At 40.0% G+C, this 23,703-nt stretch overlaps 1 protein-coding gene across 4 annotated transcripts in view; it reads left to right on the forward strand.

The window, feature by feature from the left end:
* GLIS3 (GLIS family zinc finger 3) overlaps window positions 1-23,703 on the forward strand; it is a 545,026-nt gene that overhangs the window by 46,755 nt on the left and 474,568 nt on the right. Inside the window, exons 1-2 of one of the 4 annotated variants that reach the window (XM_021074390.1) lie at window positions 10,149-10,556; window positions 16,871-16,938. The exons of 1 other annotated variant lie outside the window; for it this stretch is intronic. The gene's annotated coding sequence lies outside the window, so the exon portion shown is untranslated. Of the gene's footprint in view, window positions 1-9,989; window positions 10,557-16,870; window positions 16,939-23,703 lie in introns of those variants that run through there. 2 more of the 4 variants (XM_021074403.1, XM_021074379.1) reach the window with 2 other exon arrangements.

A 23,703-nucleotide genomic window follows, 5' to 3' on the forward strand; every position in this document is an offset into this window, starting at 1 on the left:
TAAAAAAGAAATGAGAGTAAATAAAACACATATGGAACATCTACTTTCAGAGTTAAAATGTATATGAATGTGCATGCAAATCAGCCATCTAAATAGAAATCTATACCATGGCCGGCCTTCAAAGTTATGAAGGAGAAAAGGCCTTTCATTCCCCTTACCTAGATATTCATCCATCACCTCCACCCCCACTTCTCTTCTCTCTCAGGCTACTTTTTATTTTATTTTTTTTTTTGTGGCTTGTGGAAGTTCCCAGGCCAGTGATCCAGTCTGCACACAGCAGTGGCCCAAGCCGCTGCCGTGACAATACCAGGTCCTTAACCTGCAGCACCATAAGAGAACTCTCAGGCTACTTCGATCCTTCTGAGTGACAGAGTCAGAATCGCTTGATTTCAGTACCTGCTTCAGGACTTCTCCCTTTACCATGCATGCACTTCCTTTCACTTCTACTGCCCTTCAAATGCATGTGTCCTGTGCCCCCTTTCCGTGGGCTTTGCTTGTCAGGGAGGAGCTCTAGTGGTAAGAGAGAATTACTTAAATGACCATTCTTAAAAAAATTAACCCATAGGAGTTCCCTCTGTGGTGCAACAGGATTGGCAGTGTCTTGGGAGTGCTGGGATGCAGGTTTGATTCCCCTTCTGGCACAGTGGGTTAAGAATATGGCATTGCTGCAGCTGCAGTTTAGGCTTAGATTGCAGCTAGGCTTGGGTCTGATCCATGGCCCAGGAAATCCATAGGTAGAGAGGTGGCCAAAAATGAGAAATAAAAAAACCTCATAGGCAGTTGTTGATTTTAATGAATAGATTGTGTTTTGAATTGTTTCCTGATTTTGTTTTGTTCACTTAACAGACTTTACTGAGAGTGTATTATGCAGAGCACAATGGCTGTGGTGTAGTGGGAATTATAGGAGAGTCTAGTTGTTAACTAGGGACAAGGGTCCCACATTTAAGAACAGCATGGCAAGATAGAGAAACAGCTTGGAGATGATGCAAGCTAATATTATTTTATCTAGAAAATGCTTATATGTGTCTTAAAAACAAATATTTAACTCATTTAGTTTCCAAAACAATGCTCTGATATTATTACTATATTCATTCCCATTCTGCAGATGGAGAGAAAGGCATAGAGAGGTTACATGACTCCTATAGGGTCACTTACCTATTAAATGTGGAGCCTGGACTAAATCCCAGCTTTTTGGCTCCAGGGCTTGGGTCCTTAAATCATCTTGATGGCATCCTTTCCAGCTTTAGGTGATGAGTGACACCCAGACAAGGGCTTTGAGTTTGACAGCAGGACCTATTCTGGGTAAGCTGAAGAGGTCAGAGAGGGCTATGTGACAGTGGTTCTTACCTTGGCTGCCCATTAAAGTGATCTGGGAAGTTTAAAAGAAAGTCCCCATGCTTTGATCACATCTAGGCTGATTAAATCAGAATCTCTGGAGGTAAGGCCCAGTTAGTTATATGAAGAGCTTCTCCACGTATTCTAAATGGCAGTCATCTTGGGAACTACTTCAAGGAGAAGGAACTAAAACTGGATCCTGGAGAGTAGGCTGGAGCTCAGGAAGTGGGGAGGAGAGAGGGTGGCCAGGTGGGAGATGGGGAGCCAGAGGAAAAGTTCCTTCCTCTTTTTTTTTCTCATTTTCTCTTTCCTCCCCAAGCTTCTGGATCTTCTTCCAGCCACCCTTCCTTTTTTCTCCTCTTTTCTGACCTCTGCCTCCCTTTGCTTCTCTCTCCCTCTCCTGTCAGTCCCTTTTAGCCCTTTTCTTCTTAGGTCTTCCTGCTGCCTAATCTCTTCCTTCCAGTTCATGATCTTTTGGTCATCTCATTTAACATTGCCCCACCTTCCAGCAGAAACTAAGCAGAGGCAGAATTGAGGCTTTAGAGTTAGTCAAGAGGCCCACTCATAGTGCTCCTGAAAGAAACTAAAGACAAACCTGGGAGCATGGACCTAAATCCCAATTAGTATAATTAGTGTTAAAAACTGGTAAGGATTGTATTCTGTGGACACGTAGAACATGGGGTGCCTGGCTTTGGAATTGAGGGGAGAGAAGAGAGCTTGAAAGTTATATAAGTTTTCTATTGCTGTTATAACAAATTACCCTCAATATAGTGGCTTAAATAGCTCATATTCATACCTTACAGTTCTGTAAGATAGAAGTCTGACCTGAATCTCACTGGCAGGCTGCATGCATTCTTTCTGGATTCTCTAGAAAAGACTCTTGTTTCATTGCCTTTTCCAGCTTCTAGAGGCTGCCTATGTCCCTTTGTTGACAGTTTCTTCCTCCATCTTCAAAGCCAGCAACATAGCATCTCTCTGGCCCTGCTTCCATGGTCGCCACCTTTCTTCCTCTGCCTTCCTTTTCTACTTGTAAGGGCTCTTGTGATTACATTGGATCCACCTGGATAATCTAGGATAATCTCCCTGTAGTAAGGTTCATTTTTTTTAGCAACCTTAATTCCATCTGCACCTTAATTCCTTCTGCCATGTAACCTTAATGTATTCAGAAGCTCCAGGGATTAGGATATGGACATTTTGGGAGGGACATTAGTCTTTATACAACAGAAAGCCTTACAGAATAGGAGAAGAAGTGGACAGTAAAGATCATTCCATGTAGACAACAGCAGATACAAAGGCTTAGGGGCTTTGGAAGCATTCAAGGTAGGTTTTGAAGAACTACAGTTTATTGTCACTTCTTAATGCCCTACAACAGGCCATTACATGTACCACTTATACAGTATATTTTGTTCTTAAATTTTACATATAATTATGTTTACCACATATCTCAATAAAATGTCTTAGAACAAGCAGTACTCTTTGAGGGCAGTACATTGTTACAGCTAAGAGCATGTGCTTTGAAGCCATAAGGAGTCAGTTCTAGTCCCACCTCTATCACTTATTAGTCTGATACCTATGAGGATCAAGAATCTCAAGTACTTTGCACAGCCCCTGGCACATAATGAGCCCCTAACAATTGTGAGCTGTTATTACTGCCATACTTAAACTATGTCTTAAGCAAATGGCTTATAACTTGCCACTCTCACTTTCTCCTTAATATCCATGTCTTGCTGGAAAAAAGGAAGCAGTGACAGGAAGAATATTTCTGACCTATGCTTGTGCTGAGCTAACATTGTTATTATCAAGCTCAAACTGTCTGACTCCTGGGCCCTAAATTCAATCAGAATCTAAGGACTCTCTGCCCCTGCTGCTTATGCCAGCAACCCTAAATGATATCTAAGGCCGAGTTTTAAATTACATTTGGTTACAAAACAGAAGACAGAAAAGCATGGGGGCTCAGGCGGGGGCGAGGTTCCAGGCTGAACTGAAACTTTCTAAGGTAGAATTAATAAAAACAGCAAGAACAACAATAGTGAACAGGGCTCACAGATGCCTAGATATAAATCATTTTTATTTCTAAATGTAATTCCAGGAAAATCTTGGCCCTGTTTTATCTGGGAATGTGATAAGGTCAAATTTCAATAGGAATTTGGGAATGCATATATTTCCTAGTATGTACTGAGTTCTGGGACTACATTTGTTAACCAGTAACTGAGAACATGTAGAAATGGCCTGGCTTTTAAAGTCAGTTGTCTTACAACCAAATGGGTATGCTGTTCTGTCTGACTCCCCAAAAGTTGACCAGATGTTCTGAAAGAGGGCATTGTGTAATACTGGGGAAGTGGAATGTTTCTTGTGTATATTACATGGACAAATGGTAAGAGGATATTGAAAAGAATATGAGTTATAATTTATTTTTTTAAATAACCAGACTAAAATGATATTATAAAAACTAAATAATTATCAGGTACTGAGTGCCCTTAAGTTTGTCTTACTTATCTTTGTACCCTCCATGGTTCCTTATAGAACTTCTATAAGTTGTTGTCATCTATTTATTTAAAAAATAAAAGGGACCTACTGCTTCCCACAAGTGAAAAAATCTGGAAGTCAGATGGAGATTAGGTATGGTTTCATCAAGGCCCTGGATCCCGCTTTTTTTAGTCTTTTCCACCCTGCCCTCCACAGTGTCTGCTCTCTCTGTAGGCTGAGGGGAACTTCACTTCTCTCGCTTCACAACACATAGAAGAGGAAAGGCCACCTTTCCAGTGGCTCCCTAGAAAGAGGAGAAGCTACTTTCCTTAGAAGAAAGAACCTTACTCTCATGAGAATGTCTTTGGCTTAAATTGAATCACATGCCTATCACTGAACCAATCCCTATGACCAGGGCTTTCCTCTTCATATCTTATTGGCCCCTTTTGGGTCATATGCTCATCAATGAGCCAGTCCTTATGGCCAGATGAATATCATGCATTCAGTGGCATATGTCTGGATTTATGAACAATTCACTTTGACCAGGGGAGCGAGATTTCTCTCAGAGTCATCAAGCCCATTCCTGGGGCTGGGGCTGGGGTTCACATCCCCTGAAGTTCTTGGGCTATGTCCCTTATCAATAGAGGAAGCTCCTGGTTGCACATGTGTCCTGGCCAGTGTTGCAGTTCCCATTCAATCTTTGCAGTAACTTTTGTAGCTGAACTGAGGTCCCTAGTGGCTCAGGAATCAGCTCAAGGTCTTCCAGTAAGTGGTATAGTTAGGATTTCTAGGCTAAGTCCAGAGTGCACCCTCTTTCTAACACACCACCCTCCCTGAGTGAATGAACAGATGAATGTACAGTGGAAGCAGGACTCCCTGCCCTGAAAGAATAAGAGTAATGGTTAATATAGGAGAATGTTTCTTTCTGAAGCCTGGCCATTCCCCCAGAAATGTCCCCAGGTGCCAACAAAGACATCCCACCTCTCTCTGTTTCTTCATTTATAAAATGCAAGTTTTGCTGGATCTTACTTCCTTGGGATATTGTGAGAATTTAGTGAGGTAATACAGATAAAAACTTGGAGCAGTACTCCCAGCCTGAAGGGGGTCAACACTTATTCAGGGCAGGTCCACTTTGGGGGTAATTGGTCATTTGTCCAATGAACAATAAATTACATTTCTCTCTGCTCTACAAGATTAAAAGGGGATAAAAGTATTTATATATATGAAAACCTTCTGAGTACTTCAATATTATGGGTATTTAGAATTTGTAGAAAATTTTGAAGTGTATTCAAACCCACTTGCCAATGGGTATTTGAAAATTGAGGTGAGTCTGCGAGAAGTCAGAAAAGCTACTGACTCACTTTTTTTTCGGAGCTTAATTCTACCCAGCACTTACTCATTGTTCTCAGTTGTCCTGATGGTGTCCTAATGCTATCCTGCCTTCTTTATTTCCTCTCATTTAAAAAATCATCTTCCTCTCTGCACCCTGATTCCATTGTTTTCCTCTTTTTCTCCCCATATTTTATTACATATATTTTGGGGGGAGAAGGATTCAGGGTGTGATGCAAATGGCCCTGTTTAAAGCGGTGTGCAGGAGGTAGTGGGGTGTCAGATAGGGAAGGATCATCTGGGCATGGGAGGGGAGATTCACCCTCCTGATTCTAAGCATTGCACAGAGAGTATGAATTTTCTCCTCCAAGAAATAGGAAATAATAGTTTAATCTTTAGTTTACAATGAAGAGCCTGGAGGCACAGAAAGTGAATGACAGGTGTTTAGACTCTTCTGGAGTATTGAAATGATTGTACATATACACAGACAGTAGTTAGTGCTCTTCACCATTTCTGAAAGTAGGGAAACCATTCTTTTGCTTTCTCGTTAATTCATACCTTCAATTAGCGTCAATTACTTACTAGCACCCAGTTCTATTGTTAGGCCATGAAAGACTTATGAAGAAATGTAAATTCTGGTCATTAGAAGGCACTTACAGAGGCAGTTATGGATAAGATAGTATCATGATCAGGTAATTAATTTTCTAATACCACGTATAAGTGGCCAGTTTGGATGTTAAGTGAAACTAGAAACTGCCACAGGAAACTGGCTGCCTGTGGATCATTGTGCATATCTATGAATTTATTTTCACTTAGGTAAACTCTTTGTAGATATACCTTAATAATATGTCAAAAACATTCTATCAGGAATTCCTGTCGTGGCGCAGTGGTTAACGAATCCGACTAGGAACCATGAGGTTGCGGGTTCCGTCCCTGCCCTTGCTCAGTGGGTTAAAGGATCTGGCGTTGCCGTGAGCTGTGGTGTAGGTTGCAGACGCGGCTCAGATCCCGCGTTGCTGTGGCTCTGGTGTAGGCCGGTGGCTACAGCTCTGATTCGACCCCTAGCCTGGGAACCTCCATATGCCGCGGGAGCGGCCCAAGAAATAGCGAAAGAAAAAAAAAAAAAAGACAAAACAAACAAACATACAAACAAAAATATTCTGTCAACATTTGTAGAATAATACATGCATCTCAAGTGGGTCTGTACAAAATAGGAAGAAAAATTTTACCAGTAAAAAAAGATGGAGAGACATTGTATAAAGTAAAGTATTTCATTTTGGTCAGTTGTATGTGGACTGATACATTTTAGACTCAGATTTACAGTTTTGGCCTTAGAAAAGAAAAGAGATATTTGATGCTATTAATGTAATAGGTATAGATAATAATTTTAAAAATTTGCCTCACTGGTGTATAAGCAGGAGAGTCTGAAGTGACTGCACTTGAGACAAAATTAGTAGATCAACTTCAAGTTTTTATTAGGGTATCGAGCACTGATAACATTATACTATTTGTACTACTTAGGAAAGTAAAATGGAAATTTTTCATATTCCACATTTAATTTCCTCTTTAAGTTGGCAAACACTGACTTTTTCCACTGCATTTTTACATAACTGGATTCTTGCCAGCTCCGTGTGTGTGTTTGTGTGTGTGTGAGAGAGAGAGAGACAGAGAGACAGACAGACAGAGGAGCTAGACTTACTGCTATCACTGGTGCTGTTAGCACAACTTATCTGCATTTTGGAGTTAAAACTCTTTATAGCCACTTTAGAGTAGGAATCTATTATAGTTCTTTGCAAGTTTGTAAATGGTTTACTGTCAGATCACTCAGACTGAGGCAAATAACAGTTCTTCTGAAGGTTTGCAGTTAGGATCTTATCTCTGGAGTCCGCTGTGTTCCACTGCTAAAGCTCTGAGATTGTGAGTTTTCCTATTTTGTATTCCAGTTTTGTGTGAGCAGATACATAGGACCTGTGCTTTTTGTGCCCTTTATGATGCTGATTCTTCTTCTTGAAATGGTCTCCTTTGCTTATCAATTCTGTATCCACTCTTTGAAGTCCATCTTAAACAACCAAGATATTAACTACATATTCTGCAGTAGGAAATTATTCCTGCCTCCTCCACACTTAGTTGCACTTATCTGACATTGATCACAAGACGCTTTGTACTTTATATACTTGGAGTGTATTCTACACACATTCAAAGAACATGCATGGTTATTTTGCAGAACTGCAGTGTTAAAAGAACTTGGAGCTTCTAGACTGGCTAAGCTAGCTCTGCCTCCTGCTCTCTCTGTTTACTGAACTTCAGCTTCATTACTTCTAAATAGGAGACTGCCAATGGCCATCTCATAGGATTACTTTGATGAGCTCATATATGCAGAGAGCCACCATTTCCTGAGTGTTTGCTATATCCCAGGCCCTGGGCAAAATGTTTTATATAACATCTTCCCATGTACAATGCCCACATGTATTAATTCCTTTACCCCAAATACTGGACAGAGTAGGTACTCGCTGAATATTTCTCAGATGAATGAGAACTGGACTTAAGCTGGCAACAGTGCTCTGTCTGCTTAGTCAGCTGCCCTGAGTCAGTTTATAAGATGAATGCAACTAACGACTCCAGAGAGGGAAGATACAACTGGTTTGCACTTCTCACCAATCTGGCTGAAAGTCTGCCATGGTATGATTCCTAGCACAACGAAGAGCTGGTGGGGAAAGAGAGTGTCATTTCTGAACTACACTATTTCCTTTCCTACCATCTCTCATTTTTCTCCCCTCCCCAGCCTCTATTTACCAAATCCGTCTGGAAGAGGTAAAGATCTCATTTTGAGTCACTCCATGGTCGTAATGGGAACACCACATTTTTACTGTATCCCATGGAATGTAAGAACACTGCAGATCTGCATTCCTACCCCCCCCCCACACACAAAAAAGTCAACCAAAACACTCTACCCATTTAATAGTACATGTCTTAGGAATGTGAGAAGCTTGTGAAAATCCCACCTAAATAAAAAATGATATTCTCACCCTTGTGCTCTTACAAGTGAAGAGAATTTTGGGGATCTCCAGGTTGATGACTCATAACTTTCCCAGTGTTTTATTTCCATGAGCCATTGATTAAAGTAGGGTGTAGCACTATATTTCTCTCTTCCAGCTAAACTATTCCCATCAAATGGGAAGCTTTGGAAGCTTCTGTAAGCCCCTGGGATATAATTTCATGCATTAAAACCACTGTATTTGAAATAATATTTGGAAAGGATTTTTGCAGCCTCCACTGAGGCTTATCTTGTTTTTGAGGAGCAATATGTGCAGCATAAGTGTCTGGATGAAGAGAATTTCCCATGATGCATTGAAGGGTCAGTATTCCCATCTTGTTCTCCTGAAGGCTGGAGTTAATGAGGAAGTTTTTTATGTGAATGTCAGGCATGTTGCAATAACTAGCCACAATGGAATAGTCATGGCAACTTCCACCACTTGGTTTCTTTGTTTTTGTGATGTTACTGCAGGCTTCATTTTATGAGTATTTTCTTGTGTGTGGTTGAACCCATCTGTTGCCATTTTGGGCTTGGATACTTGTATTTAAAAGGAGAGGAAGAACAGAGGGAGAAACTGGAAAACTGACAGGAAGGCATATCCTAAGAACTTATTAATTTCCCTGCCCCCACTTCTGCTTACAGATATTCTGATGAGTTTGTCTTTGGGAAAGGGGAAAAAAAAAAAGCCTTCCCTGCAGGGAACCTTGAACTCCAGATCATAACGAGACATAGGAAGTATTGTGAAAACCAGACTTTTGTGACGTCAATATCTTGGACACAGAGCAACTCTAGTAGTATTTCTGAAATAAGATAAATGAATACTGTCAACCATCTTTGGTGAGTCATTTGTGTACTTGAGGGCTTTTATCTTGATCATAGCATCTACTACTTAAATGGTAATTTATATTCCAGTGACAGCCCTGGAATAGAGTATAAGGACTGGTGAAATTCTAAGTGTCCTGAGAAATCCACATTCAAATGTTCTAACTGAAGGATATTGTGTACTTTACAAACATTGACTCCCAAGATGGAAGTCTGCGCATCTGTGGCAGTACATGTCCCCTTTGGGGGACAGTCTTCTGAGGGTTCTGATTAAACCAAGCAGAATGGCTGGGGCCACAGCTTAGTGGGGTATGAAGCTGAGAATGTTGAATTCTTGAAGGAGAATGCTCCACTATATAGACACAAGTACACAGGGAATGTGCCTCCATTTCTAGCATCCCGTGTTTAGAATTTTACATCCTTGTGTCACTTCCATCACCTTCTTCTCTTCTCTGCCTATTCTTTACTTTAAAAAGTTGCCAAAGGCATCTTCACCTATACTTTTTGAAGTTAGGTACATCCAATATTAGAAAGACCCTTTGCCATTTTTCTTTCCATTTTACTACCGGATTTTTTTTTTTTTTAAACTTGTTTGATTAGACATCAACTCCTGTGAAATGTTGACACTTTTTCATGTTAAAAAAAAAAAAAAAGCCTGTTCAACAAATAAGGCCCAAGAGGAGATGAAGTCTCTCCCTGCCGTTACACTGTTCTGGAGTTCTTAGACTCCCTGGCACAGTGTAAGGACTGTGTGCTTGAACACATTTGAGAAGGAGACACAAGCTCGGCCTTCGAATTGGCCGGCCTGGTGACCAGCAAGCCCGCCCCCACCTCCTCCCCCTCCCGCTCCCGCACTCACACTCAGGAAGCAGCTGGCTACAGGCTGGCCCTCGCAGCCGCACACACATCCACACCCCTCCCAGGCCACCTCCCTCCTTCCCTCCTTCCTTCCCCCTTCCCCTCTCTCTGCAGCCGCGTCCACACTGCGCCGCCCGGGCAGCCCAGAACGCGGCGCGCACGGGCACCAGCGCTGAGGCCGCCACCGCTGCCCCTCCCCGCAACACGGTTCGCAGCCAGCAGCCGTCTAGGCTCGCACCAGCGCTTCTCCGACAGAACCCGCGGAAAGCAATTAGCCAGCATCCCGAGCCGGGCCCCAGACGCACCTCCCAGCCCAGGGCGAGAATGAGCAGGACGCGCGAGGCACAAAGTCGAAACTCAACTTTTTAAAAACATTATTTGCTTGTGTATGCGTGTGTGTGCCGGGGGAGGGGGCGGCAGAATGAGCTGATGCGGAGGGTCCAGCCACCCCACTTCTGCCTCCTCCTCCCCCTGCCGCCGCTGCCCTAGCACACGCGCGCGCACACACGGCACTTGGGCCGGGTTTCGGCGCTCAGTCCCTGGGCTTGGATGGGAGTTTTCATTTCCGAAGGAGGCAGAGCTCGGGAGCGCCTTGAAGGGTTTGGAGACCCAAGTTTCTCCTCGCCAGTGCTGGCCGCCCGCTGTCACTCGCCTAGGCTGGCCGGGAAGGGACCCGCACGCCAGGCTTTGTTGTGGAAATCCCGGTTACCTGGTAAGTGGATGCCATAGGAACTTTGCTCGCTGGCGAGAGACGGGAGAAGCCGGGCGCTTAAGAGTGTGGGGGAGTTAAAACGCTCATAGATACAAACTAGGGATTAGAAATAGTTTTCGACGCTGAGCTAGGTGCGTTTGCTCGGGTTTAAAAATACGTGCACCCCAACACCCAGATTCTCTGAATGATCTGTTTACTGAGATAGATAGCAACTCTGAATTAGGAATCAAGCTGTGTTCTTGTCAGTTGCCTAAAAGTGTCGACTATAGAAGACAAAAAGACAAGGTTTTAAAGTTTTTCTAATTAGGAAGCGTTTTTTTTTTTTTTTTTTTTTTTGGCTTCTCTTCTAAACTACAAAGTCCAGAAGGCTACACAATCAGGGCAAGTTGCAGAACGCAAGGGCATGGTCATTCAAGCCACCCATGAGTCCCACAGTAGGGAAACTTTGGAGAAGTGGGAATTGATGGGGTTACATGAGGTCTCTCGGGAACAGGGGGCTCTTTAATTGCCTTTTCCAGTTCCACGTGTTTGTGGATCTCTAACTAAGGCTGTTTTCCGTGTTGTGTCTCACCCAAGCCGATATCCCTCCCCATTGCTCTGAGAAGTCCTCGAATAGGGGCTACGTTAACTTCTCCTGGGGACAGGTCCAGCGACTGGCAGCCGACAGGTCTGTAACTCTAACCTCCAACGTCTCAAAATGCACAGACAGATTCAGACGCGCACACTCCCCACCAGGTTTGTCACCTCGCGTTTACATTTTTATAGGGCCCGACAAAATGTCAGCACTGTTTGGAAAATGTCTCAGTCTCAGGGACTTTGTCTTCCACACCGTCCCTATAAATGACCCTGTGTGTATTTTGAAGCCTCCCGGGCCGGGGCCGTTCTCTGGAAAGCGTGAGTGAGCAGCCAGCATTCTCCTAGACACACACCTTGCCTGGAGAAACACTTCCAAGTTACTCACTGAGCTGACAAGTCACCTCCCTGATGAGGAAGTCACCCAAGTGTCTGGAAAACTTGGCCCCGACGAATTTGTCATCCTATGGATGACTCAATTAGGTACCTGTAGGAAGAAACTTTCTGAAAGGTCGATTTTTGCTTCCCTGGTTGCGTCCTCGACGTGGGGTGGGAGGGGTGGCGGTGTTTTAGGGTGGAGAAGTGAAAGAACTAGGGTCAGGACCCTAACTCGCTGGGAGCTCCAGGCCCGCGCAGCCCTTGCGGTGTGCGGCGCGGGGGCGTGCGCTCCCGAGAGGCGAGCGGGGCTGTGATCTCCCTGGATCCGGGCTTGAGCCGGGCAGCGCGCTTGTCTCTGCCTGTTGGGTTTTTCAACCGCCAGCCGCGGCGGCGTGCTTTCGGCCCCAACTTACTCAGGACTGGGTTGCACAACAGGAAGCCTGCACTAGTTTGTTTTGTTTTGCTGCGCTTGCTTGCGGACACGGCCGAGGGTTAGGGGCAGAGGCGGCTAAGTGAATAACGGAGTCGCAGCAGCATGTCCCAAGCCGGGCTCTGACGCTTCTGCCCTCGGACTTGCCCCTCGCTCGTCACCAGAGAGCTTAGGGCACGGGCTTGGGATCCCCGCTGGCCAAGCTGTCGGGGTCATAAACCCTTCTCCTGCCTGCCCCACGCGCCTCTTTCTGGGCTGGCAGGTCCGGAGCACCTCTCCTGACTTATCCAGCCTTCCTCCCGTCTGGAGAGGCTCCCCCCACCTCCCTTGCCCTCCTCTGTGTTCTTCAACCCCAGTGTAGGTTTCCTGCACATCAACTGGGACCTCATCCCAGCAGCATCTATACCCGGGGGGTAGGAGAGAGGGGCGGAGAGTACTTCCGGAAACTCTGGGACTAAGGCTGGAATTGCAGCCCCCTCTTAGAAGAGGGCTTTGAGCGCTCTCCCCCAGTTCTTCCAGGACAGCAGCATCTCTTCAGAGTTTGGGCCTGGGGCTGTGGAGTTTGTGAGGTGAGGAATGCTCTGCAGCTCCCCCCAGTGGACTAATTCCCTTTATGTTTTGGAAAGAGAAAATCTTAAGTATAGACTGAAGGGCTTGATGGGATCTTGGTGATCACCCAGAGATGAGAAAACTGAGACCCGGAGACTTTTAGTAGTTTTGCCCAGGGCTCACAGTCAGTTGTCACAGTCGCAGGGCAACACTCAGCTTTCCCACTTCATAGAGCATTTTTTGGCCTGAAGGTGGACTCAAGACAAATGCAGTCTCATTCTGTCCCCTCTGACAGTTTTGATGAGTCATGATTTCTGCCTTGGGAATTAGCCAGACATCTCTTCCCCCCTCTGGCACTTTTCCCACTGGACCTCCTTTTTTTTCCCATAAACGGGGAAATTTTTTTGGTATACAGTTGATTTGTGTTGGTTTAAATTTAGCCATTTCTTCTTTTCCCCCTCCAAATTTACTTATGGTGATGTGTGAAACAGGTGGAACCTGCAAAAGTTTGTAGAAAAAAGTTCTTCCACAGTGAATGTTTGAGGCCATTTAGAGACCAGGGGTATTTAATATTGGTTGTTATTTTTGCAATTGGGAACACTTGAAGTTTAAGGATCACCTTAGAATGCATTACAATTTTCGTATGTTTTCATTAGTTGTCTATGAAGCCAGACTAGCCCTAACACTAGCTTTTGAAGGAAGAATGAGGAATTTCTTTTCCAGTTACTTTCAAATGCTTTCCCTTAGTAGTAGCAAGTCCTTTCCTTTGTTGCTCAGAGGACTCAGTAATACTGCAGTGTGAGTAGTTAAATCTGATTACTGCTGTAACTCCTTCTCTCCTTGATTCATCTTAGGCCAGTTTGAGAGAGCATTTTTTTTTCCTCTGATCCCTGATGCCATCCAAGTTCCTTAATAATAAAGGGTTTGTCAGAAATCAAATACTTGGGGTCACTTGGTGTACTTGGGAGGAAGTGATAATTATTCCAAATAGGAAAAGCAGGTTTTTGTTTTTTGGAATGGACTCAAGGGTTCACCTAGAGGGTGATATTCCTATTAGGCTAAAATAGGCAGGGTGGGGAGGTTAAATGAGAGCAAAATGATATTTTGTACCAGCTGTGTCTTCATTTATATGGCAGAAAGTGGTCCTTCCATCATTTCAGAAGAGAGCTCAGTGTTCTCAGCCTTTTTTCTCTGAATGTCCTTTCCTGCTAGTAAATTAAATCTGAGGACATTCTTTCTGGTGTTGTCTCTTTAACACTGTAGTTATTTATCTCTGGAGTTGGAATGTTAGTTTGTAACTCTTCCATAACAAAGGAGGAGTACTTCTTGAAGGTGATCATTCAGAAAGTGGCATCCTGTGCATATTCTCAACTTTGGAGAAGTCAATTTTCAGTATTTCCAGAATTATTTTCTATAGAAGATTATAAAGAAGTTTTAAATACAGGACTTTAACTTTTCACAAAGTTTGGTTGGCTCATCGATACAATCAGGACTGAAAATAAAATTAAAAAAATAAATAAGTAGCACATAAGAAATGTATAATAAAACCATGCTGCCTTACTCATTCCAGGAGGATGAAACTTAAAAAAGTGTTTCAAATGATATTAACATGCAGTTTGATAAAAAGGTGCTCAAATTTCAAGTTTTCCTAGTTTTCCACTTACTTTAGACAGAGTTGACACAAAAATCAAATTTTTTACTGAGATAAAATGAAATGCTGATACAGAGAAGTACACGTATCTTAAGCTTGATGAGTTTTCACAAGCTGAACACAACTGAATAACCAGCATCTGGATTAAGAAATGAAACATTATCAATGCTCCAGAAACATCACTCTTACTCCCTCCTTCTACTATGTTCCCCCAACCCTTCCAGTCACTGTGTTCTCCTTATGAGTAATGACTGCCTTAACTTCTAACAGATGTAATAATTTTGCCTATTTTTTTTATACTTGATGTAAATGGGATAATTCACTCTGCACTCTTGGGTCTAGCTTCTTTTGCTGATAGAACAACTTTTTAATAGGTCAAATAATTTGGACTCCCCTTTAAAGTTTATGAGAACAGTTTGGCTTACAGAAGTTAGTTGGTTAGGCACTACTTAATATGATAGAATTAGGGGAAAAGACACTAATTAGAACAGAAGCTCTATTCTCTATCCTAATGACCGATTAGGGAAACTGAACAGACTTGAGTGAAACTATAGAGTGAAACCTGCTTAGGGTGAGCAAGGAGAATGCTGAGGAGCAACTTCCACCATGACAACTCAAAATACATTTGGCACTATCTCAGTTAGGACCAACAACCCCTACAACTAAAGAAGTGCCTGGTATCAGTCCTGAAATAATGTATTTGTTTTGTGGCTTTTAGGTAGGATTTGTTATTGTTCATGAATATGGCAAGATAAAGGCAAGAATAATATGCCTGCTCAGAAGAGTGGAATAGAGTTTTTATGCTACTTTATGTTCTCTATGTTCTAATAAAGGAGTAGATTAGGAGGAAAAGACCAGGAAGCACACAACTGTAATTAAACTGGTTCCACAAGACACAAAGCTTAGGGTTCATGACTTTATGATCACACCTTTCTTAGTCTATATTTATTCAGCAATAAATGACAAACATAGGATATGATATATAAATATATAATTATATATTTCATTTATACTATATTTCTAAGTGTAAATGAGCAGTGCAGTTTGATAAGTATAAATATAATAAATATATATGTATGTATATGAAAAATCAATATGTAAGACACATACAGTGTGAAAAATCTAAAAGTACAGGTGTAATATAAAATATTCTGTGTATCTACAAGGGCTGGGGAGAGTTCAAAGATAAATTAGACATATTCCCAAATTTAATGAAATTAAAATTTAGATAGAAAGTGAAACAGGCAGATAACAGTAAGGCAATGTAGAAAGTAAGGAGTGTACATCCTTCTATGTATCAGGCACTGTGCTAAACTAGTAACATGCATTATGTCATTTAATATTCTGTAATGTTATGAAATAGGTATAATTGTGTAATTCTCATCATTTTACAGATCAGAAACAGATTAAGAGAGGATCAGGGAAGGCCTAAGGTGGGCTGGACCTGGAGGATGAATAGGATCTGGATTTGGTGAAAAAGAAGGCAAAAGGAGGGAGGTGTGGAAAGACCACTTAATTTGACTCTAAGGGAGTATCTAGGATGAACAGAAAGGAAGATCCAATCATGTTCTACTTTGGGAACAAAATTAGGAGATTTGTCTGTAGAAATTGAATCATGAAAGCTCTAAGTATTTGCCAGCAGTGTTTAAGTAATGAAAACTGGTAAGGCCATTCTTGTCTGACATGAACTCTTCAAGACCAAAAATGGGAACAACTGCACATTCCTTCTGGTGCAGCAAGCCTTGATGAACTGCAGATGGGAAGACAGACTGCAGTGCAAGATCAGAACCTGTTCCAGGCTTCTTGATAAGAGATCAGATTTTCTCACTGTCAGTTATTTCTGGAGTTCTGAGCCATATCTATGAAGTTTCATTTCTAGACCTGCTAAATACTGTACACAGAAAACTAACCAGATCCCAGAGCAATGTATGAATTCTTGTTATTCCTGTGTGTGAAGAAGTGGATTAATGTTTTCCCAACCTTTGCAGCATGACCAATAGATTCCACTTCTGTCTGTAACTTGACTGAGTCATTCATGTAGGTTTTTTTTTTTTAAATAAATATGTTGTCATGTTGGTTAAGGGCCTAGTCATTGTTGTGGACGTTCATACTTCTGCAGTGATGTCAGTGAATATAAATTAACTTGTATAAAACTTCTGTCTACCAGCAGCTAAAAATAGTTACATTGGTCACTTTTAAGCAATAACTGACTATACAGAAGGAAAGAAATCAGTTACACATGTGATAGGGACAATTTAATGTACTTGAATATTTGGTTTAATGAGTACTAAATTAAGTTTATTTCTAGAATCTTCCATAGGTAGGTGTTTATTACTCTTTAAAAGGATTATGATTTTTAGCTTTACAAATAGCTGTGCACATGGACTGAGAAGTTATTTATACACACTAGATAACAGAGAATGGACTTTCATTTGCTGTATTTTATAGCATATGTATCTCCTTGTGTGAGATTTTTTTTTTTAAGAAAAATATCTCCAGCCAGTTACTTTTATACTCTGAAGAAGCCTTTGTGTCTCAAATCATGGCCATGTGGTATTCACTCTTCACAGTTCAGGTAATTAATTCAGTGGTGACATCATAGTGAATGCGTTCATTTTTCCATTTCAAATTCCTCTTCATAGGATCTGATGGTTAACTCACATTATGAACATATTTTAAAAAACTCAGTTCTCAAAGGCAATTATGTGTTAATTTAAATTTTCCCTCCTTTAGCATTTTATGAATGAAGTTTTATTCCAAGGAGGATCATCTACCCTCTGCAACAAGGAAGATCTAAAATGGTCAGTCATTTTGATCTTGATTTTATTAGTTAGTTGGTTAATATCTACACAGCACAACTGATTAATCGATACTAAATAAAAGACAAAGTGAAAGATAACAGTGATAAGAGTGTAGCTTTGTGTTATTTAATCCTTATTTTTCATAAAGCTAAAAATGTCATACATTTAGATCTTCCTTTCATTACAGCTATATTTTGTAATTTATTTTACTTTAGCTGTTCAATTCTCTTTGTATCTATAGCTGTTCTTGGTAGGTACCTGGATAGGCAGATAGTTCAAATGCTTTTATAGCTATAGTTCTTGTATGTTTTTTACTGTAATCCACCAGAAAATACATTTTTATCTTACTCAGAACACACTATATGCATATAGCTATGTAGACATGTATACCAATAAATCACTGAAATAGAACAGTTCTTAACCATTAATGTATTTGATGCACATTGATAGCTTCCTTCTGTTTTATTTCACTTGGTTATAATTCATTAAAAAATGTTTTTGCGGAGTTCCTGTCGTGGCGCAGTGGTTAACGAATCCGACTAGGAACCATGAGGTTGCGGGTTCAGTCCCTGCCCTTGCTCAGTGGGTTAAAGGATCCGGCATTGCCGTGAGCTGTGGTGTAGGTTGCAGACGCTGCTCGGATCCCCCGTGTGCTCTGGTGTAGGCCAGTGGCTACAGCTCCGATTGGACCCCTAGCCTGGGAATCTCCATATGCCGTGGGAGAGGCCCAAGAAATAGCAAAAAGACAAAAAAAAAAAAAAAAAGTTTTTGCCATTGAATAATTGATTTCAAGGCTCACCAATAAGATTGTGGCCAATTTGAAAAATGCTGCTTTAGAAAAACTAATTTGTTAGACGTAGATCTAGAAAATTATGGCCCATATTCAAAATGGGTCAAGGCATGGTTACCTTTTTCTGAACTTATTGATGTTTGTCTTAAAAATCTGTGGTTTCAAGTTTGTGCTCATTTTGTGGGATTTCTTGCAGCTGACCAAGGGAATCCCTAACTATCCCTCTCTCTGTTGCCATTTTTGGTAGGCCATATTTTTCTAGAATTTTCTGTACTCATTGATTAGTTAATGACTGAAGCCAACTCGATGAATACTTATAGGTAATTACTACTAAAAGTAGTGACATTTACTAAGTTAGGGGACTATGAGAGTTGCATGGATGCATTGAAGTGTGGAAAGTAGATTCAAAGAGAGGTTATTGAACTTCTAATGTTGCCCTCCAGCAATATTTTTTCCTGAAGTTTCTGAATTTCTTCTAGAAATCTGCAATTACTGAAATCTAGAAATCTGCAACCACTGTGTAGAAGGTTCTCAGTGCTTCTTCTGATTTTTAACTTAGGATTGACTAACTACAGAATAAACTCCAGCATTAGATTTGGTCATTCCTTTTTTTCTACTTCCTTCCATTCCCCCCCTCTCTTCTTTCTGTCACTCTTTCCCCTTCCTCTTCCCTTCCTTTCTTAAATGTCCTGTCCATATTTAATATCTACATTTGTAGAATCATAGCAGTAATTTGATTAAAGGGACATTGCCAGATATTTTACACTATAAACTTAGGGAATATTATTTTTGAAAAAATTTTATATAAAAAGCTAAAATGTATATATTTCTAATTTGATAGCAAAGGATTAGAATCCACGGATAAAAATAAATAAGTAATTCTCTTAGATGGGATCCATAACTTCATTATATTATCTTTTCTGAGTGGCCTTTGGTAAAATGGTCTTGAATTTCTGGATGGAACACTACTTTGTATTCATACTTGTAATAGGTATAACTCAAAGCTAAATCTCCTCTTTCACTTCATTTTATTGATGATTATATTATTTGAATAATAGCTATTACATCTTAGTATTCAAAATAAATATGTTAATATTCTTGAATTGCCTACATTAGATCTTGGGAGTGCCCAAGTTACTATATGGTTTACATGTACTAGTTACCAGGTGTAACATCCTAAATTTCCACTCTACATCTTAGCAATGTGGAATTATTCCAGCCCTGTTTCTGTATAAGTTATATTGTAAAGTCTGTGAATCTGTCAGTCTCACTGAATAAAGTTATGAAACCACAGTAATGATCAACTATACTTTGTTGCCAGTTACTTTATCATAATATACTTTCAATTTAGAGAAATGATATTGTACACATCCAATGCATTTCCTCTATAATATCCTCTAGCTTCACAGGCACATGTTTGCACTTTCCTCTTGTTAAAATTGCAGACAAGAATAATTTTGATTTATTGGTGACATCTAATATAGCTATGTTTATATTGTTGCCAATAAAATGACTTACACAATTGGTTTTTGTTTATATAATCTTTTCTGAGGAGTCAGTCACCTGTGTTAGGACAAGGTACATTCTGCTTATTAAAATGAACTCTCAGGATCTAAGAACATTCAGCTCTATCTGTCCTTGATTGAATTGCAAAATGTGCTTCACACTGCAGCCGTGCATGAGAATAATTTATATTATCTATCAATAGGCTTTCATTTCTATATTCTTCTGGCTACAGAGCTGTAACTAGAGAAACCCCTGGGAATAGCATGGGCCTATTAGCGATCAAGGCAGCCAATGTTGAAAAGGCAATGTTAATTAAATTAAACAATCATTAACCTAAAGGGAAAAAAATAAAAAGAATCAATAAAAACTCTATTTTAGTTGACTTATATATGTAGGGAGCAAGCCCAACAGCAGTTTGTTTGCTAGACCAGTATTTTGTGTCTTATTATCTGGTTTTCTATGCAGAGTAAGAAAAGCTTGTGGCTAAGTAATGGAAAATGTAACAAAGGCTAAATGTAGCCTAAGGAAATGAAATGATGTATGAAAATTAATAATTAACTGGCTCATCAGATGAATTATAACACTAGATAGAGTCCATTAATAATATTTACTAAGGAAAGGCTTTTGGCTCTAAATAGACATTATGGAACTTGTGTTTTTGGAATTTTCTTGAATGGATGAGTTAACATTGCTTTGTTTAATCTTTTAATCCATGAGGAACAGTGCATCAAGCTGTGGGTAGAAGGTAGAATCATGATCTTGTACTTTGATTAAAGTCATAGTTTTTCCAGAAATCTAATAAAAATCATTATTAAGTGATTTTCTGCCTTGGTTTCCTTAGTTAAGTAATTTCCTCTCTGACCTGATGTAGAGGAGTATGTTTTAAGAGTTTTCAAGTGGTCAAAAGGAAAGCTTTTTAAAATTCATGTTGATTCATTTAGCAGAACAAGTGAACATTTTCACTGTTTGAACCAGTGGCGTATTACAAATCTAAATATATCAATATGCCAGATTCAGAGTACTCTAAGTTTATACTTCTGGATATTACTTGCTTTTTCTTTTTCTTCTTCTTCTTCTTCTTTTTTCCTGTTGATAGCCTGTGGTAGAGTAGTTGGATGGAGAACAGAGGAGAAAGTAATGTTGGAGAACTTGATTAAGTTTTTAAATGGAAAGATGCTCTTCCAGTGGAATCTTGCCAGCTAAGTTATGATACTGATTAGTTCTGGCAAAGTGAAGGAAAATTTAACACTAAAATTCATTTTTCAAGGTGAGTGTTGTCCTCCAGCACATTGCTGACTTGAAAGCCTCCTATTAGCTCTTGCTTTGATTGAATTGGCAGAGATTACTATTATTTTTGCTTTCATTTCTACCCTGTCCCCTTGATTTAAGGGCCTTAGGTGTAAAATATACATATTTATCCTTCATCATAGCGAGTATTTTCCTTTATCTTCCTTTTCTTAATTATCTGGACAGACAAAATTTCAAGAGATGATTGATTACCACCAAATTCTTCATTTTGTGGGTGAAAAACTGTCCAGAGAAGTTAAAAATTACTTATGACAAGTAGAACTCAGGTGTCTAACTACTAGTTGAGTACTCTGTTCACTCTGACTCAGTGAGGATGTGTCTTTCCTAAAAGTTAGGTGTTTATTCCTTTTTTTTTACTAAGTGGTCTTAGAATTGTATGTGATCATGTGGCCTGGCCAAAAAGCATATACAATATTATAATATGAATAGACAGAACCGACTTTTATGTGTTGGTATATAATGCTTGAAAAATCTGTTGGTATAATTGATGCGAGAAGTGGATTATTATAAATATTTTCTCTTACAGTTTATTTTATTTTTGTCTTGAGGCTGGTTTTCCTCAGCTCACATGCCATTGACTTATTGGTTTTTCTTTATGGTATTAACCACTTTACTTTCTGGCCATTGCTTTTTTAGTAATAAAATTTAAGTACATTTTTGTTTTTGTTATTTTTACTTTCAACTTAAATCTATTTAAAATAGAGTATGGTTTATAAAAAATAAATATAAAATAAATATCAGTCTAAGACAGGCAAGTATGAGTTTGATACTTTAAGTTCTTAGCACTTTAGTTATTCGTTCTTACAAACTCGCCTTCTTAATGATCTAACCTAATGCTAAGTACTTACCTATATGTTTTTAATCCAGATTTTTGATGAGAATTCGTGCTTGTATATGATCTTGCTGCCAAAACTGACTCCCTCATTTTTAAAAACCTTGAAATGTGCATAGTCTGCAAATTTGCAGACGCTTGTCACTTGGACCGTGGTCTTAGTGAGTCATATTTCCAGTCATGTTGGATAATTCCTCTTTTTCAACAAATTGCCAATACAACGTGTTTATTTTGCCTTTTTGAGGAGGTTGGTACTGAATAAGGGCTTTCTTCTGTAGGGTTCCAAGTGCCTCACAAAATACTGTTTTATCAATGAGTGAATAATAAATGGCTAATATTTCCTGGCAAAGTACAGAGACATTAAAATGACTTGCCCACAATCAACCTGTGAATCATTAGACTAGCTGGTAATATACTTGAATTCTTTTAAATGGACACAGCAGAAAAGGCACTGGAATTTTTCCAGCCAAAAAAAAAAAAAAAAAAAAAAAAACCCAAAAAACAAAAAACCAACCCCCCCAAAAAAACCCCACAAAACCAAAAAAACCCTTATAAGCAGTCTGATAACCAGAGTTCATTTCTTATTGTTCCATAAGCAAGCTTAAATGATGCAGGTTTAGATAATCTGTATTAGATTTATTTGTCCCTTATTGGCAGTGTTAATGGAGTGAAGGACAGAAGTGAGATCTAGGATTTTTTCTGTGGACTAGATGGCATGTCAGTATTAATTGTGGTGGATTGATGGAAATTTTTTTTTTTTTTTAGGGCCACACCTGCAGTGTATGGAGGTTCCCAGGCTAGGGGTCAAATCAGAGCTACAGCTGCCAGCCTATGCCACAGCCATAGCAACACCAGATCTGAGCCGCCTCTGTGACCTACACCACAACTCATGGCAATGCTGGGTCCTTAGCCCACTGAGCGAGGCCATGGATTGGACCTGTGTCCTCATGGATACTAGTCAGATTTGTTTCCACTGAGCCATGATGGGAACTCTGAGAGAATTCTTTATAAAATGAAGAATTGATAAAGATGAAGAAAACATTCAAGATTTACATTGGCATTAATTTTTAAAGTTCTTCAACATAAGAACTCTCCCTCAGAATCAGCTTTGCAGAAGGCATAGTGAGTGCTTGATTTGAACATTAAATACTACAGGTTTCCCCTGCTATCTGGAAGTAAAGCATTCGTATGAAATGTTTTGTCAGTTGAAATGGGGTGAAGTGAAGAAGCAGTTACCTGAGGACACTTATTGCTAAGGGACGCACAAAAATAAATTGAGATAAAGCACAGATGCTCACAGACACAGTTTAGCACTATGGTGGCTTGAAGCTGAGATGCTGAGTATAGTTACCAGGAAGGAACTTGATGGTGCCATTCTTGCTGCTTTGGGTGAGTGCTGCTTCTATAATGCCCCCCTGCAAAACAAAAAAGCTGAATGTTCTTTTTGCTTTTCGCCTTTTTTCACAGAAGTGAAAATCCTCCTCAGATTTCTTTTGGTTAGTGGAAACAGATTCTTAGGTTAAGTCTTTTGTGAAAGTAAAGTCATGTAAGTAAACTTTTGAAAAGCAAGGGATACTTGGATTTTGATTTTCCAAAATGATTTAAAAAAACTCTTCACAAGTTTGACTTCTTTGATATCCTGTCCTTGATGATTTATGGAACATTCATTTGCAAGTTGAGTTGGAAATATTCATTTGAGACATTTGAGTAAATCATAGATAAGGTAGGAATCATACAGTTGAGGATATCTGGTTGTTACTACTTTACACTTAGTCTGTATTGCTTGTGTTTGTTCAGCTTTGGCTTCTTTCCATGATTATCATGTTTATATTAAAAAAATATAGATTGTGACTATTCCTGTCATTTATTTAGAGTAGTGGAACTTAATGACATCATTACATACATTTTGGGGAACTAATGCTCCAGGAAGGAAAGTGTCTTTCCTATTGATTTATAACCAGGGAGTACTGACATTATATACAAATGGATGATGATGTCCTGTGTCCATGTCACTACTTTTGGTTCTCCCTCTGCCACTTGAGGAGTGAGGTGGTGGGATGGTAGATGGAAACTTCGTGGAATTACTGTCCACTTACCATGTGTAGTGCATGGTGAATATACTCAACTTTAGAAGGGTTGTTCTGTCCTTACGCTTTCCATAAAATGACATTTTGCACAGCCTCTTCCTTTTCTAGGATCTTTCTTAATTAATGGAAAGTGAGATTATTGTGATGTTGATTCTTTTTCCATTCTTACAACTCAGGATCAGTATAGAAACAAGACTAATGCTACTATGAATATTTGGGTATATGATATATGTAGCTTCTGT

This window comes from Sus scrofa, chromosome 1 (assembly GCF_000003025.6).
Source record: "Sus scrofa isolate TJ Tabasco breed Duroc chromosome 1, Sscrofa11.1, whole genome shotgun sequence".
Taxonomy (NCBI): domain Eukaryota; kingdom Metazoa; phylum Chordata; class Mammalia; order Artiodactyla; family Suidae; genus Sus; species Sus scrofa.